The 19,065-nt window shown below is 37.2% G+C and overlaps 1 protein-coding gene and 1 non-coding gene across 2 annotated transcripts in view; both read right to left on the bottom strand.

Annotated features, from left to right (window-relative positions):
• SLC6A15 (solute carrier family 6 member 15) overlaps positions 1-12,881 on the bottom strand; it is a 39,363-nt gene extending 26,482 nt beyond the window's left edge. Inside the window, exon 1 of the mRNA XM_010958804.3 lies at positions 12,538-12,881. The gene's annotated coding sequence lies outside the window, so the exon portion shown is untranslated. The remainder of the gene's footprint in view (positions 1-12,537) is intronic.
• LOC123618013 (U1 spliceosomal RNA) lies at positions 10,466-10,636 on the bottom strand. The gene has a single exon (XR_006726351.2). It is a non-coding gene; the product is annotated as a U1 spliceosomal RNA (small nuclear RNA).
• Positions 12,882-19,065: the final 6,184 nt, after the last annotated feature.

Genomic DNA, 19,065 nt, shown 5'->3' with positions numbered 1-19,065 from the left:
AATTATGACCTGACTCTTTTACTTACTTGTGTACCTTCTAGTGATTATATCACTTTTAACTTAGTTTCCTCAGTAAACACTGGTCTGTTGTTCCTTTTGTTTTTTTCTATACAAATATAAAGGTAAGAAATGTGCTGAAGTTTACAGATACTATTACAGTCAAAACTTACATTTCATAAAGAAAAAATCTAAAAGATAGTGTTACTCAATGAGCCTTCCCCAAATTAGTTATCTCTGAATTGTTGCATTTCTTCTATACATTTCTATTCTTTGCAAGGAAAAAAAATTTAAATGAAAAGTAACATATTCAGACACTGTTACATGTTTTTTATATATCCAATGAATAATCATACGAATTTACACAGTGTATCTTTTGGCAAAGCTGACATTTAAAAATTCCTATCAGACTACCCAAAGTTCATGTTTCGTATGAAAAGAAATCAATGTCTAAAGTAAACAAAACTTAAATGTGATGTTAATATTTTAAATGCCTAAGATATACTTAACTATATATACAGGTTGTATAATGCAATAGTCCTAGATAATTTAATAAATATTTTAAAAAAGGATGTTAAATATGTGTTTGCATGCATTTAGAGTTCCTTTTCTATTATAAGCAAATAAAAAAGGTGATCATATAGTACATTAATGATGTTACAAGTAAAATAATTTACCCTCTCTTTTCTCACTCTGTTTCTTACCCTCTCCCTCCTGCTGCTCTTGTCTTAGATGGCTGTAGGAAAATATGGAGTAGAGTTGCAGTTAATGTTGAAATTTCCACAATAACATTCGAGTCTCAGGGGGAAAGATGTATACCTCTTCTTCACTAAGCTCTGTCCGGAGAATTACTTTATTTTACCAATCCCACATTCTCAAATAAATGTCAAATGAACTGAATGAAGTATGACAGAATAATATTGTATAATAACTATAAATATTTTGCATTATTACACATTTGGTTGTTACTGTTTGTTTTTCATTCCGAGGCCCTATACTTACTAAGTCAGAGGCATTTCTTTCATATATAAAGACCGCATATTAGCCAAAAGTAAAGACGTAAATTGAGTTTCTCAATGGATTTATAAGGACTTAGTATATGAGACTACATTTTGGAAGGCAAATTAATTTAAAATTTTCAAGACTTGGCTTTTTTGAAATGTAACGTTTTTATCTTTCAAAAAGGCTAAGTTCCAAAAGATCAAAGTTCCAAAGCTTGCCTGAAGAACTTAGTTCATAAAAGTAATCCATTAAACATAGATTAAAAAATGTAATTGACCATTACCAAAAGTGTATTACTGTTGCTACATCTGGAAGTAGACAAAGAAATGAAGCAGGAATGCCCAGGAAGGAAGGAAGGAAAGTAGTGGGTGATGAAGTATCGGGATTCTACAAGTCCTGTAGGCACTGGGATCACCAAAATCAAGTAACTGCACAGCCTCTGCCACGTTAGCACCACCCGTTCCTGTGAGAGCAGCTCGGCAACAAGCTACCATCTACTGCTCTCCACCTGTAGGTAGGAGCTGCATTAGCTGTCCTCATCATTATCTGGTAAGGGCCTCCTATCTACAATGGAGCAACAGATAGTTGAGAGCAGGGGTCAACAAAATACTACCCACGTGTCCAATACAACCCACCATCTGATTTTGTAAATAAAATGTTATTGGAACATGGTCATGCCCACATATTGACATGTTTTCCTTGGCTAATTTTGTGCTGTAACAGCAGAAACACTATGGATTGTAACACCTAAAATATTTACTGATACTATAGAAAAAAATGTGACAACCACTGTTCCAGTGATTAAATCTGAACTCAAGATGCAGAGTGCCCCAGAGCACTTAATCCATGCTCCATTTTATTGGAGCTAATCCAACACTAACTTCTTTATCACACCGTGTGACAAGACAGAACTCTCCCCATTCAAAGAGGAGATGATTCACTAGTTATTATGAGATTAATTACTAAGAATGAAAGAGTTTTACACAGAAACAGGGACATGGAGGGGTAGTAGTTGAGAGGGGAAGAAACATAAGCAAAAGATAAATGTAGAATGTATATCAGGAAATAATAGAATTAATAAAACACAAAATACTAAAAGATAAAATAACAGAAGTGTTGCTTAGACTTGTATTTTCAAATAATAATAATAACAACAACAACAACAATAATAATAATGCATGTTAGCTAAGGGTCAACATTGAGAAATTACTGGGATAAAGATTCCTAGGAATTTCAAGCAGAAGTAGAAAGGAGCTAAAAAGAAGCTAAAAAGACTTCTCAGGATATTCAACAATCTCTTTAAAAACTAAGAGAAAAAATACTTGACCTCCAATTTTTATATTCAGGTACTTTGTGTTCCAATTATAAATGCCCCAGGCAAATAGTCTCATCCATAAGAGATCTGATGAGCCCTTCTGGGAGGAAGAGGGACCAGCTACGTGATCATGAAACTTTGCCAACCAAGAGAGAAAACAAAGTAAAAACCTCAGAAACAGAGAAGCCATGTTAAAGGATGGAAGTGCATGAAGTGCATATTAATTTAAACAAGGAAATAAGGTTCAAAGTCTATAAGAATTATGATGGGGAAAAATATAAGTTAAAACCCAAAAATAACCTAACAAAATCAGAAATTGAAAGGGGAGGAGACAGAAAGAAAGGTATAAGAATGTCCTCATCTTCGCAGAAAGCAATTTAGGATATTCTCTAAATATTATATTCAGTCTAAAGAAGTATAATGACCCCAACCTCCAAGTTTTCATATAATCTTTCTTATTCACTTTTAATGGGATCTCGTAGGAATTAATATTTCTTACTAAGAAGAAACGTACTGGTGCCAAACATTTAAATCCAGGTTCTAGAGACAGACTGAGTTCAAATCCTAACTCTATCACTTATGGTTTTATGACCTTGGCTAAATTACTTATTTATCTAATAATAAAGTGCTTGGTTAAATGCCATTACATTGAGAGTACTCAATATGGTTTCTTTTATTGCTATGATTATTGTCCCTCTATGGTTGTATATTACAACTGGTTTGGCACGTATTACTCTATTAAGGATAATATAAGTCCAGAGCCAATGCTGCATATTTCAGACATTGTTTTAACACCACCTTTTTTTAAGACCAGTTTTCTATTGCTGCATAACAATTATCTCAACTTAGTAGCTTAAACAAAAATTGAATTTACTCATGATTCTGTGGGTTAGCAATTGGAGCTAGGCTTAGATGACCAGTTGTTTTGCAGGTCTTCGCTTGGGTCACTCCTGCACTCATCTGCCAACTCGAGTCCCAGAGGATGGTCTAAGATGGTCTCACTCACTTTCTGGCAGGAGGCAGCCTATCAGCCGGAGCATTTCAGTTCTTCCACATGTAGTCTCTCCAAAATATGAGTTTCAACTTGTTCACATTATAAGCTCAGACTACCAACTCTAGCCAAAAGGAGTAAGCCCAACACCCAAGTGCTAGTAAAGCCTGTTCTTGTCATATTTGCTGATGTCTCACTGGCCACGCAGCTAAGCCCAGATGATTCCAGGATGGAAAAACTCCTCTTTTTGATGGAAGGAGTGATAAAAGTCAAATTGTAAAAGGAGTGAGTAGAGGGAAGAGAGGAATATTGCCCCAGCTTTGAAAATAATCTTTCCCATTTGTCCAGTTAGATTTCCCCTCCCTGGATTTTGAATCTTGAGGAGAGGAACAAAGAGATCAAAAAGTTGGCATCTCATTCAATTCCAAAGGTGTTACGCCCAGGCTGTAAGTACTACTGTAGTCATGGATCCTGGTTCCTGGTTTTCAGAAGTGTTTTCATTCTTGCCCTTTTCCATCTTATTGCCAAGCACCCCATTGTTTCTTTGAACCTCTGCGACCCTGCCAATATTTCTTTTTTTCTCTTAGCCAGCATCAGTTTCTGCAGCTTGCAAAGAACCCTATTATGCACCTTTTATATATTTATCTATTCTGCTTAAGGACTTACACAAGGAAATGTTGGAAATGTTTCATTATTTACTTTTGGAATTGCTGACATTTTTCTCATTTTCTCATTTTTGTTTTGCTTTAAATATCTCCATAGGTAATTTTTCAGAAAAAAAATGTATTTTCAACACTTAAAACTAGATTCAAAACATTTTTAAATCAACATAATAAATCTCTAAGTTGTGGTTCTAAACCCTAACCATGTTTAATGTGTTTTTTCTCTTTTTTAAGATTGGTTCATTGCCTTCCCCTATAAATTTTGAAATTAGCTTGTTAATTTCTACCCCAAAAAACAGCTTGTTGGGGTTTTGATTGGGATTACACTCATTCAATAGACCCACTTGGGTAGCACTGACATCTTAAAAAAGTTGAATTTTTCAAAAATTGAGTTTCTTCAGTCTATGAACTTGGTAATCTTTCCATTTATTTGTATCTGCTTTAATTTCTCTCTAGAAAAAATTGATTTTTTAATACAAGCTTTCTATCTTGCAACAATACTACATCAAGTTGTTTTTTTCTTAAAGATCCCTTAGAATTTTTATAAATACGTCATTGGTAAATACAGCTTAGCTCTCTAATTGTTTACATTTAATTTCTTTTTCTTGATTTATTGTACTGGCTGGGAAATCCACCAAAATTCTGAACAGAAATATTAAGAGTAGACTTCTTCATCTATGTCCCAGTGTTAGTGTGATAGTACTCATATTTTACAATGTTAGTCATGAATTTTTTCATAGATGCCTTTTATCAGTTTAGAAAAGATTCTTATTTCTAGTTCAGTAATTTTTTTGAATCATGAATAATGAACTTTGTCACGTAATTTCCTGATTTTATTAAGATAATCATATAACTTCTTAATCTATTAATATAGAGTATTACATTGATTGGTTTTGTATCTTTCATTATGGGATAAACCCCACTTAGTCTAGATGTATTACCTTCTTAATATATCACTGAAATTAATTTGCTAATATTTTGGTAAGAATTTTTTTTCAACCATATTCATGAGAATGTGAATCTGTCATTTTTTTTCCTTGTATTTTACCTCTCTGTTTTTGGTGGACTTGTAAACAGAGTTTTGAAATGGTCTCTCCTTTGTTTTCTGAGAGAATATATGTAGGATTAGTTTTATTTCTTCCTTAAATGTTTGGCAGCACTCACCAATGAAGCCATCTTGGCCTCGAGTTTTCTTTTTTTGAAATATTTTAAATTAAAACGTCCATTTATTTTATTGATAGATAGCTACTCAGGCTTTCTTTTTCTTGCTGTGTTAGTTTTGTAAGTTGTGTTTTTTGAGGAATTTACTTCATCTGAATTGTCAAATTTACTGGCATGAAGTGATTCATAATACTCCTTAGTATTTTTTATTATCTATAGGATTTGTAGTCCTATCTCATTTTTTATCTGTGACATTGGTAATAGGTGTTTTTTCTGCTTTTGTATTGATTAGTCTTGCTAAAAATTTCACTACAGAATTAACTCAAAATAGAAATAATTCACTATAGAATTAATGCAATTCTTACTCCGTCTTTCAAGACTTTTTAACTACTAAACTATTGTTACAACAGCTTTTGAATTTGTTATATTAGATATTAACTAACATTTCCAATGAAAGTATGCAGGAGCTTAAAATAGCAGGCAAGCACTTGCGTCTTAGAATGAGAGAAAACTCAAACAGATATGCCTGCACTGGCTAATTATTGGCAATCTTAATATTCTATAATATAGACCTAGAACAACAGTAGTTTATCTCCCTGACTTGGACAAGTTCAAGTTTTACTGAAAAAAGTTTTCTTTAAATATGAACCAATTCTGAACATTGAATATGAAGTTCATTATAAACTCAAATGAAATACATTTTTCATATTCTAATATATAAAGTAAAAAGTAAAGACTATTTGAATAAAAACAAAATGCTGAAACATACTGCAACACCCAAGAAAAAAGTGGCACATGTTGAGAAGTTCGTAGTTATGAAATAATTGCAAAAGGAAAAAGGCAAGATTTGAAAACATAATGAAATAATGATTTTGACAAATAATACAAACATTTTTAACAATATAGGATTCATCTTAAGCATTTATTTTGCAAATAAAATCCCCTTTTACATAAAATATTTGCATTAGGCAAAAATGATAACAAAAATTAGTTAATCAAAAGGAGGACATTTTTATAAACAATGATACAAGGTCACAATGTACAGTTTGTAATAGGCTTTGCCCAAAAAGGTGGGCTGTAACACATCTATCAGAATGGCTAGAATAAAATAAGTAAATAAATAAATGATGACACTGAAAGTTGGTGAGGATGTGAAGAAACTAGATTAATCATATATCGCTGATAAAAATGTAAGATAATAAAAGCCACCCTAAAAAGTAGTTGGCAGTTCCTTTTTGCACACTTAGGCATGTATCCCAAAGAAATAAAAACTTATTTTCAAGCAGAAACTTGTACAAAAATGTTCATATAAGCTTTACTCATAATAGCCCCAAACAGTAAATTCCCTAAATATCCTTTAGTGGATGAATGGTTAAACAGACCGGAGTACATCCATATGATGCCATATCAGCAATAAAAAGAAAAGAACCACTGATACATATAACAACCTGGATGGACTTGAAGGAAATAATGCTGAATGGGGGGGGGGGCGCAACTCAAAAAGGATACATATTTCATAATTCCATTCATATTACATATGTGAAATAACATAGTGACAGAGATGAACCATAGAACAGTGGTTGCTAGGAGTTAGGGTAGGGAAGGACAGGTGGGTGTGCTGTAAAAGGGGAGCACAAGGGAACTCTGTGAGATGGTACCCTTTAGTGTCTTCATTATGACGAAGGGTACATGAGGCTATACATGAGACAACATTGCAAAGAACTATACACACCTGCAGAAAAAATGACTGCAGAATCTGGGAAAGCTTTATGGATTATACGCGTAACGATACGCTGGTTTTGATAATGTTCTGTACTTTATACCAGACTGTAAACAGGGGAGGCTAGGTGAGCTCCCTTTACACTTTCCAGGCGCTTGCAATTATTTCAAAGTTAGTTGTGATTATAAAGTAATTCCCATAAGTTGAAATGTATTTTTTTTTGTTAACTTCTATGAACCAAGGACAGATTTGAAACCTTACTTAAGTCTTTCAAAAAGTCTTTTAATTTTTTTTTAAATACACAAAGTTTTTTTTAAACACAAAATTTTATTAGCATCTTGAGAACAACTCAGATTTAGGCACTGTATTCATTTCCTGAGGCTGCTGCAACAAATTATTTCAAATGTAGTGGCTTGAAACCATAGAAAGGTATTCTTTCAAAGCTCTGGAAATCAGAGATTCAAAATCAGTTTCAATGAACCAAAATCAAGGTGTTGGCAGGTCTGCACTCCCTTAGGAGACTCTGGGGGGGAGTCTATTCTTTCTCCTTTTAGCTTCTGGGGCTGCCAGCATCCCTTCACTTGTAGCCACTTCAGAAATAATTCAGCAAATGGACAAAGGCCATAAAGGGACATTTCACTGAACATGATATCTGGATGGCAAATGAGCACATGAAATGAGGTTTGACATTATTAGGCATTAGGAAATTCTAACGAGAACTACGAGATGTCACTACATACTTATCAAAATGGCCAAAATATAAGGACAACCAGATTCTGATACAGAGAACCTGGATCATTCATACATTGCTGGTGAGAATGTAAAATGGTACAGCTCTCTAGAAAACAAAGCATGCAACTATTTAACCCAACAATTGAACTCTTGGCTGTTTATCCTAGAGAAATAAAAACTTATGTTCCATAAAACTTGTAAACAAGTGTCTACAATAGCTTTATTCATAATAACTCTAAACCAGAAACAACCCAGATGCCATTTAATGGGTAAATAGTTAAACTAACTCTGGTAAATCCATATCATGGAGTACTAGTCGGAAATAAAAACAAACTACTAACACAACAACTTAGGTGAATCTACAGACAATTATGCTGAGTGGGAAAAGCCAATTCTGAAAGGTTGCATATTATATGATTCTACTTATGTAACATTCTTGAAAAGAAAACAACAAACATGAATAACAGATTAGTGGTTATTACGAGTTAAGGAGAGGATGAGGGAAGGAGTGAAGTGGTTGTGCTTATGAAAGGGCAACACAGGGACTGTTACAGTGATGGAACTGTCTTGTAACTTTGCTTTATCAATGTCAATATTCTGATTATGTTGTATAGTTTTGCAAGATGTTACATTTCCAGGAAACTGTAAAGGGCACAAAAGAACTCTCTATTTCTTTTAACTACGTATTATCTTATATAATTATTTCTTAACAACTAAAATGTGAATCTATAACCATCTTAAAATAATTTTTTTAAAAAACCTCAGTCAATTCACTAAACTATACATTTTATGCATGTTTTAGTGAATCAACTAAATCTTATCTGCTGCTCTAATATAATTTTATTACTAAGAATGCTGAAAGAGGAAACTTTCCTGTAAATTCAAAAACTACAAAAATCATGGAGACAAAACACCCATTGACTTTTATACTTTACTCATTTGACAGCATCTGATGCCTGGATACTGTTCTCCCAGAGCTGTTTATTTGCTATTGTTTTCACTTTAGAATGTTTAAATCTATTTTAGAACAAATAATACAGTAATATGGTGGGCATAGAGTGAAATATATCTTCCTACCCTTTCTCCCCAGCATATCTAGTCCCACCCCTACCTCTCTGTAAGTCACCGAAGTCCTCAACAGAAATTTGATATATATTCAAACTAGTATGTATATTCAGGCTAATATGTGTTTTCTTCCCCCCCACCCAACTTTGTTCTTTTTACACAACTGTAACTATATACTATACATAATTCTGCATCTTGGTTTTCACTTTAAAAGCCTTCAAAAACTTTGCTCTCAATACAATAGCTTATTTTTTAATGATTGTATGATAGTCCATGGTATGAATATATCATAGATTAGCCATTTCTGATAATTCGCATCAATGTTCAAGCAACTCAGTTTGTATACCTGAAATTTGTATATCTGTAGAATAAATTCCTAGAAGTGGAGCTGTTTGATCAAAGGGTACACGCTTTCATAATTTTGGTAAATATTGGCAAATGACCCTTTATAAAGGTTGTCTAAATTTGCACTACCACAAGCAAAGCATGAAAGTGCCTGCTTCCCTCAGCCTTCTTCAATACAGTGAGTAATCTTTTTGATCTTTGCCAATCTGAGAGGTAAAAAAGCTCCCAGCTTAAGCATTCTATTAAAAGATAACAATCTATCTTATGTGAAAGGTTACCTTAGTGCCTTAATCATAAGGAAACAAACTGAACTTCAAGACTGAAAATAGCTCTATATTAAATGATACTATGCACTTAAAACTACCCTGCAGCTCAGTTTCTAGGGCTTACTGTTCATGGAGAAATATGAGACAATCATTATTGGTCAAAGTTAATGTATAAGCAGATAAATGTGTTTATTAAAAATTATTTACTCAATACATCCAGAAGAGTAGTTAGGAGTTAAGTTATAGTGCAGACTGGAAATAAATCTAAAGATCCTGCCATGTAACCCTGAATGATTTCACGCATCAGACTACACCCAAGGATTTTTGTTGATAATGCCATCTGCTCAGAAACTATTTTAAAATCGACTCTGCATAGGAATATATTAACATAGTCAATCATGCATACGTATATAGTAATAAAGGGGTTAAAACACTCTCCAAAAGAAGTAAATTGAGAAGTAAAATTTTTCAGAGATTTTGATCACAACACTCTCTTTCAGATCTATCATTCCAAGTCGATGATCTTTTAATTACCTGAATGATAACCCCAGAGTTCACAAGAATGCAAATTTCTTACCAATTCAAATAAAAGTTTTATTTTATGACAGGATAAGCCTATTTTCTAACATGCACACAGTAAAATTTGAACTGTGATCACTGGGTAAATTAATGATTATAGAGCTTAGGTTTTATGAATTATTCTAAGTTATTTAAAATTTTCAATAACTGACAACTAAGGCATCTCATCTGATTTTTGGTATCTCAAATAACTATTATCTTTATAAATTCTTTACTATTTGCTGTGGTTTGAATGTTTGTATCCTCCTTTCATCCCATATTCGTACGTTGAAATTCTAACCCCAAGGTGATTATATATTACCTTGAGGTGAAGCCTTTAGGGGTTGGTAAGAGACCCTGGAGAGCTAACTAGCCCCTTCCACCTTGTGAGAACACAGTGAGAAGGCACCCTCCCTGAACCAGCAAGCAGGCTCTCACCAGACAAGGAGTCTGCTGGCACCTTAATCTTGTACCAGCCTCCAGAATGTGAGAAATAAATTTCTGTTGTTTATAAGACACCTGGTTTATGGTCATTTGTTACAGCAGCCTGAACTGGATTCAGATAGTATTTGTTATTTACTTTAATTGGATGACACAGCATTTCTTCCTAAAAATACGTATAAATACCTTTCTTTTTCTTCTTTTTTTAAACAGGGGAAAGTGCGAACGCAGCCCCCCCCCCCCCACTACCACAAATTATGCAGTAGAGTTTCCCACATTTGGAGGAATCGCAGGGGTCAGCACATCCAGAGTGCAATGGATGAGCCTCGCCCTGGGAAAACCACCTTCGTGATCATGGTGTCTCCCCTGCCAGGTAAGTATGTATAAATACCTTTCTTAATGCCATTAATATATGGAATCTTGAGTTACATATATTGTAAGTATAAAGTAATTCTTGAATCAAGTATATAATGTGCAATCAGAAAAAGAAAACCTGTCGACCAACGATAAAAGATTATCTTCCTTTTAAAACAGTAATTCTTGTCATCCTGGGGGGAGGGAGGACACACTGAATGTGTCACTTAGGAGAAAATGACCAATGAATTCAATAATATACTGGTAATATATTTCATTCTAACAGATATACATGGATCATTGGTCATGTAGATAGAAAAAACACATTTTTAGATAGAAAAAATAAAACAGGCGATTCTGATGGTTGAATACTACGAATTTAATGAGATAAATACACACACGCTTTGGTTCACAATCAAGTATTAAATACCTACTACTGTCAAACCCAATACTGGGTGTGGAAGATAAAAGCAAGTGTGTATCTCAGAGCCGTTCTTGCAAAAATGAGACTGGGTGGGGTAATAAGCTCTCCATGGGGTTGTTTGTCAGAGAATATTTCCTAAAGCAAACACATTGTTCCTTGTGGTCCGGGAAAGCAACCAGGAAAGGACAGGTATAGAACAGCTTTAAAAACTGGACGATGAGGAGCCCAAATGCAGCACAGTACGTAAACCCTTCAGTCCTCCGGTGTTTCTGCGCAGGAAACCAAACAAACGGTGCACACTAAGACTAGATCTACCTTTAAGACCTGGAGGGAAACGGCCCAACTGGGAGAAACGGTCGCAGTCTCATTTGCATAAGCACCCAAACACTGCTGACGTCACCACGCCCGAGTGCGGACCCCGCCCCGTCTTACTCCACTATTTCCCTGCAAGGGAAGAGAATGGAAGGGGGAGAGGAGAGCTCGGCACCAGGGAGCGCGAGCTCTCCGCGAACGCGCGACAAACTCTGCTTCTCTGCCTAACGGAAAAGAATTCCCGCCCCTGCGGCCTCTGCGCTCGGCAGGGTCATACCTGTCCCCGGGACGGCTCGGGCGTTTTTGATCCATTCATGTTTAGAAGGCTGGTATGTCTGTGCCTTACGACTTAAAGTCTATCCTATTCTCAAAACCGTCCTCTGCCCAGGCCGCGCAGAGACGGTAGAGTTAACGAAACGTAGAAGGTCTGGGTTTCTAATTCCTACCATCCTCCTTGAAATCCCAGCACCAGCACCCTCACCGCCACACTCTCAAATTCCTGGATGCGCAGGAACACACAAGCTGTGCTTTCTTCCGGAGCCACGTGCCTTGTGCGGGAGAATGGCCCACTTTAGGACCATTTATCGCAGGATGCCTCAGGCAAAAGGGAACTGGGGTCACGTGAAAACACACCGCCTTCGGTAGTCTCCTTAAGCAGTTGCAAAAGCAACCAGAAGCGAATGAGGAATGAGGTTGGCTCCTCTCCCCGCCCCACCGCCCACCCGCACGAGGATCGGCTTCTAACTCACCTAGAACCTCCGGAGCGCCTCGCTCCGTCCCGACCCTCCCAACTTTCTGATTTGCCCTGGTCAGACTCCACCCTTCAGCCAACCTGACTTGACTGGGAACGGACTGGTCTCTCGAGGTTGCTGTGGGCAGTTTTCACGACGAGAAGGATGGCGGCACGTTTCGACCCATGTGCTTCCCGTTACACGCCGCCTCTCGCACCCCCTCCCTCCAACTGTGTGCAGGTGCAGGACGAGGAGCCGGGAGAGTCGCCCGCCTAGTCCAGCTTCTCCCATCCAGGGCTTTGGAAGCGCCCTGCTCCCTTCACCCCCGGACACAGCCTGAGTCCTTCCCTGGACCCATCCATCAATTCCGCTCCCTTCCCAGGTCCCCAGGCTCCAGGGTGCCTAACGGTGAGCCCCACTCCACCTAAGCCGTGCCCTTAGCGGTAGGAGGGTGTCCTTACCGTCAGTGTGTCTTGGTCGGGCGCCTCTGGCTGTTTCCACGTCCCGACTGTAGCAGCAGTGGTCGAAGGGTTGGGTCCAGGTGGCTGTGACCCAGGCCGCAAAGGAGCTGTCTGGAGAGAAGCAGCAGCTAGCCAAGGGCGGGCCTCGGGACTGGGTGGAGGGGGTCGCTGCCCTGGGGCTGGCACTGAGCGACTCGTGAGCGCCTGTGTGTCGGCCAGAGAAAGAGCACGAGATGCAGGCGCGCGGTGCGTGCGCGCGGGTGTGTGTGAGTGTGTGAGTGAGGGTGTGACGGAGGCACCCACGTGCCCGGCCCGCCCGAGCTGCGGCGGCCGGCAGGCTGCGGGGGAGAGGCGGAGGCTGCTGGCGGCGCGGGGACGCGAGCCAGGTCGCCCGGCTGGGCGCCGCACCTCCCCGCCCCACCGCCCCTTGACGCAGAGGCCGCTGCGGCGGCCTCGCAGCATCTATCCTCCCAGCGCTCCAGGCCGGGGGCGGGATGGACTTGGGGAAGCCGGCTCCCAAGCAAAACTAAACAAATTCTCCCTGCCATCCTGTCCTCCCCCAACCTACGCAACCGAAAGGATGGGCACCAGTTGCCCACCGTCCCCTCCCCCTTTGTCTCAGCCTGGATAACAATAGAAATGATCCTACCTCACACGCTCGGACTATTCTCCGAGTTGGTGACAGGACCAGAAGCGGTGGGTGACTCAAAGAACCCTTTTCCCTAGTTTTCTCTCCAAGCCGGCCATTTACTTCTCTCGCAAAAGAACATTCTAGGCATTTGCGTCTCCATCAAACGGTTACCTGATAGCGCTCAGCGATTCTGGCCAGATTATGAAAGGCTGTTTAAAGGAGCTAGTCCTCACCCTATGTTGGTCCCTTAGCATCCGACTCGTCTCCAAGGGGTCTTATTACAAGATGAAGGCTGACTTATCTCTCACAGCAAGGAAGACATACTCATTAAGCCACGTGGAGAATTCCTAAAATATACATCACTGAACACAAAGCTTAGCCTACTTTTGAAAATGGCCGAATCTTCCCCTTAATAGGGCATATGTTCTAGAGATTAAATTTATGTTTTTAAAACTTTCAAAGTTTGAAAGAAATGTAAAATGAACGTAAACTATATTGTAGCGGAAAGGTTTATTGGTTGGTGAAGGACATTTTCTACTTACAGATGATTAATATTACCATTAAAAAACACCTTTGTGCACTTTTAGGCCATCCAACAATCCCTCAGATTTTGACAGTTTGTATCCAATTAAGATTGAATTAAATAATAAGGCCGTTGGAGACAGGTTTTTCACGCAGTGAAAAATCTCCTGGAAAGAAATCACAAGACCTAAATTTCCGGTCAGAACATTGCTACTAATCCTCAGCTTTTAATGCAGCCAAGAGAGCCTTTTCTCAGTCTCTTCCAAACCCACCTTTAAAATATTTTTTTTTAAGATAAAAGAAAAAAAAAAAGATTTGATCTTCTGGTTGCCCTTCCCCTGACATGGGTAAAGAAATACTCTGATGCTCCACAGGAAAAACCGAAAACAGTTACAACCAAAATCTTACAGAATACCTTGCATAATTTACTTTTACTTAACATTTTGTCGATAGGCAAATATTTCTGCTGATACATATCTTTATATATGTGTGTGTATGTGTATATATATATATGTAAATTGAGATACAGTGCAAATAATACCAATAACAACCAGAAGAATTTAAGAAAACAAGTAGAACTACGTTCTCCATAATCAGGATTAGGCTTATCTGTGGGAAACAAAGTTTTCTGTATACTTGCAGGAATGATTTACAGCAGTGTTGGGAAGGCTTACTTGACCCTTTAGCTTTTTCACTGATGTTTGACACCTATCTCAGCTACACATACAAAGCTACAAGTCACAAAATATTTGTGGAGTAATATGCTTAAAAATAATGGATACTAATTTATGTCTTGATGCCAATGAGGAGAAATAAGAGAAAGTAGCTATTGAATTTCCCACTAAGCACCCGGGGCTTTAAAATAGCTTATTTAATCATCTCAATTAATTAATGAGGTGATTTTTCCTTATTTAGAGATTAGACAGAGGTGATACCCAGAAAAAAGAAGTTGCAAAAAGTCACACAGCTAGTTCAATGGCAGAATGGAGATTTAAACCCGGATCTGGCATTTTTTTTTAAATGCATTTTTGTAAACCCTTAGTGAATGTATAGATTTTAACAGGAGGAAAGTGTAGGATTTCCGCAAAGGCTAAGCACTTTAGAAAATAAGAAGTGGAGTAGGGGTGCAAAGATCCCACGAGGGGATCCTGGGAACTCCAGGCATGGAGGTGAAGAGTACCATTTTAAAATTGTAACAACGAAATCCTTCAAAGATTTCATTGCTCAATTGCTAATATCATTTAGCTGACGATTATTGGGTGCTTTCTCTGTCACACAGTGGGATACGGCCACATTGTGTTGGTGTGAGAGGAAGAGAGAGCACACAGAAGGGAAAGCAGAACTTGGAAGAGTGTTTCAACCTACAGGTAAAGGAAGACTAGTCTTTTTGGCCACACTGTATTTTTGTGTATTAACAAGCTTCGATTCAGTGTTAAGTGCGTGCCTTTGCAGTGTGTGCAATAATTAATGTGTCTTATTTCTCTTAACTCTGACCCCAGCCCTGCGATGTAAGTATAGATGTTACCCACACACTGCAGAGGAAAAAACTGAAACTTTGGTTGTCTGAACTCACACAATTAGAAGGCATCTATTAAATACAGGAAATAAATACCTGCCTGTATCTAAATCACCGTCTGAATTTGACACCTACTTTTAAGCAATTAATATTATACTTTGCATTTGAAAAAAAAGTAATAAACGGTCTGAAGGAGAGAATAAGTGAATATTCTCTTTAAGTGTGTGTGAGGTGTGTGTAGGGGGAGGAATCTTGACTTGTCAAGACTTTATACCCTAGTATTTTTTAAATCAAATCTCCCAAAATGATAATATTATGCAAAAACTCCCAGAATTCAGAAAAACAATGAAAAGATTTTAAAAAAAAATTTAAAGCACAATGCTAAAGGAAAATATTGGATCCATTCACATCATGAGATTACATTAATTCATTTTCCTATTGTCGGAGAGGAAATTCTCCTCTTCCCTTCCAAGTTCTTCTGGCTGGTCTAATAATTAAATGACATGGGATTGATTAACAAGAGAAAAATCAAAGTTTAATAACATGATCGTGATCACTACATTTTAAGTTACTTTTTAATTATAAATTTCTTTTATATAACAATAGATTATATTTTTAAAATACTTTACGTATGTGGACAAAGAATGTTGCCTACCATTTCAGTAAACAAAGAATAGTGCCTGTTATTCCGATAAACAACGTATGTTGTCCACCATTAAGCCATTAGCCACCGCAGCCGCCCTCCAGTGGTGCGCCCTGAGGAGAAGTCAGAAGGGAGAAAAACAGGAAACATTCTGCGCTGGATCCTGGCCCTAGATGGCTAAGATGCCTATCTAAGGAATAATTTCAGTGACCGCCCCCCGCCCCAGGCTCTTGCATCTTCCCATACACAGAAAAGCATTAAAATCATTAACTTGAGATTTCTGTCTTTTGTGATTAGCAGTAATCTTTTAATGTTTGACCGCCTGTTTTTTCCCAACAAAAACTCCTATGTATCCTGGCTCCTTTCTCACCTCTTTGAAATAGTTTTTCAAAGCTATCTGAAAGGTGGTCTCCCAGGCTATAGTGCCCAGTAAGGTCCTGAATAAAACGTAAAACTCACAGTTTTTAGGTTGTGCGTTTTTCTTCAGTCGACATAAATGTCAGGTATATGTGTGCTCCAGCATTAATCTAGGCCTACAGCTACTTAGAAATGTGAAAACAAAATGTTTTACTGTATTTGTTTTGCCTGCCATGCCTTTTCTGCATTTTCTTTGATTTGTTTAAGATCTCATTACTGATTTATTCAAATTCTATAGACTCCATAATCTAACGTAAATTCTAAATTATTATTTTAATACAACAGTGATACCTGCTCATTGAATACATGTCAAAGTATGAACTTGTACATGGTCAGAATTTAAAAAAATTAAAGGCCCTGTGTTTATGTTCGTCTGCCTTCCTGTCAATTCTACAAGCTAGTAGTAAATATTGTTAATTACTTGATATGTAGTCTTACAGAATTTCCTTTCCTTCTCTTTCTCATTCTTTCTCTCTCTGTCTTTCTTCCTCTGTGTGAACACATTTATACATGCATACAATGTACAAATATATAGTTTTGTTTGTTTTTATTAGTGTTATTATTTTATAAAATGTGACAGATGACTGCTTTTCTCATTGAAATATAATCAGAACAACTCAAGAAAGTTAGGTTGTACTGTGGTTCTATTAAATTATGATGATACATACGTACTTCAGGCACCTGTAGGACTTCTATGCTGCGATCAGTGGTTCTTTTTTATAAAAATAAATGCTTATGGTTTTCCTCTGAAATCTTAGCAACCCGTTATCCATCTTTATATTTTCTTCTTTCTAAACGTTGATGGCTTCAGGGCTCTGTCCTTGGTCCTTTCCATACTCTCCCTGGGTGATTTCTTTCACCTACATTTTCTTTCATGTTTGATTCAAATAATGGTGATATTAAACATATGTAATTTTCTGTAAGTAATCTAAAATTGTCACTGACCAAAGGAAATTGATCATAGAGCCAGGGTTCCATGACGGGAATGAAGGCGACTGAAGTGGCAGAAGGGAGGCATCTGGGGGACTCTGGGCACAGGTATATATCTAGCAGTAAGAAACGATTTCAATATTCATTCAACTGGTACAGCTAAATAATGTATGATAACTGAAAACCATTCTGCATATTGAAGTAGTTTTTTGGAAATATCCTATTTGTCTTGTTAAAAAAAATTCTCTTTCAGTGCTAATTTTCTGAGTTTTTTTAGCTTTATTTTTTCTTTCTTGTAGTATAGTCAGTTTACAATGTTGTCAGTTTGTGGTGCACAGCATTATGTTTCAGTCATCCATATACATACATATGTTCCTTTTCATGTTCATGTTCGTTATAGGTCACTACAAGATATTGAATATAGTTCCCTGTTTAATAAATTTACCAAGTTTTTAAATTATGAATTATTTGATTCAACAAATATTTATTGGGCACGTACTAAATAGCAGGCACAGTTCTGGGTGCTTGAAATGTATCAGTAACCAAAACAAAGATCCTTGCACTCATAGAATTTATACTCTAGTGGGATGGGACAAAGAAAGGCAAACAATTCACAATAAACATAATAAATGATGAAACCATATGATATGGAAGTACTATAGAATAAAAAAATAGAAACTGGAGTAGGCTAAGGGAGTTGGGAGGGTCAGGGCAAGGAAAGTGGATTTCAGTTATATGTAGAGTGGTCAGGATGGGTCTCCCTGGGTTTTTATTGGTGCAAGAACTTTAAGGACTTGCAGGTGTTAGCATCGTGGATGTTGGGAGGTGGGTGTGTTCCAGGCACAGGAGTCAGTCAGGGAAAAGACCCTAAGAGAAGTTCACCTGGCATGTTTGAGAAACAGAGAGGAGACCCAGATATATCAAATGCTTGTCTTATTTTATAAAGTCAAGCTTATGGTTTTTAAATTTTAAATTGTTATATGAAACGTACAGATTTTCTGTTGTTTAACCATGCTTGCATTCCTGGAATAAATTCTACTTGACTGTAATATACTATTATTTTTTATATAAATTGATGGATCCAACTTTTTCATATTTTATTTAGGGTTTTTTTAACTCTAGATACATAAATAGAATTGATCTGTGATCTATTTCTGTTCCCCTCACAAAATGAGATCTATAGTTTACACTTCTACTCTCTCAAATACTCTTTTGTAAGACAGAAAGAATTTATTACTTGTCTGGGAAATTGAGGAAAGTAGGAAGAGGGTGGTGGATAGAGATACTTTAACATTAATTCAGTTTTTCTATTGGTCTGTTTAAGGTTAACTCTTTCTTTTGTTGACACTATATACTTTTCAATTTATTCCAGTTTTATTGAGAAATAATTGGCATACATCACTGTGTAAGTTTAAAGCATACAGCATGACAATTTGATTTATATACATACACACATGTATATACATACACACACACACACACACACACACACACGATTACCACAACAGGTTCAGCTAGCATCCATCTTCTCATATGGATACAGTAAAAAGAAGAAAAGAAAAAAACATTCTCCTTGTGATGAGAACTCTTAGGATTTACTCTCTCAAGCCCTTTCCTATCTAGCCATACAGCAGTATTAGGTATAGTCATCATGTAGTACTTTACCCCCCTAGTGCTTATTTATCTTATAACTGGAAGTTTACCTTCTTACCATCTCCTTACTGTTCCCCTTCTTCCTCCCACCACCACCTGCCTCTGATAACCATAAGTCTGATCTTTTTTTCTACAAGTTTAGTTTTGATTTTTGTTTTTAGATTCCACATGTAAGTGAGGTCATAGAGTATTTTTCTCTGTATGCCCTACTTCACT

Source organism: Camelus bactrianus, chromosome 12 (genome assembly GCF_048773025.1).
Source record: "Camelus bactrianus isolate YW-2024 breed Bactrian camel chromosome 12, ASM4877302v1, whole genome shotgun sequence".
Taxonomy (NCBI): domain Eukaryota; kingdom Metazoa; phylum Chordata; class Mammalia; order Artiodactyla; family Camelidae; genus Camelus; species Camelus bactrianus.
Note: the sequence above shows the minus strand (reverse complement) of the source record. Positions and strands in the feature narration are given on the sequence as shown.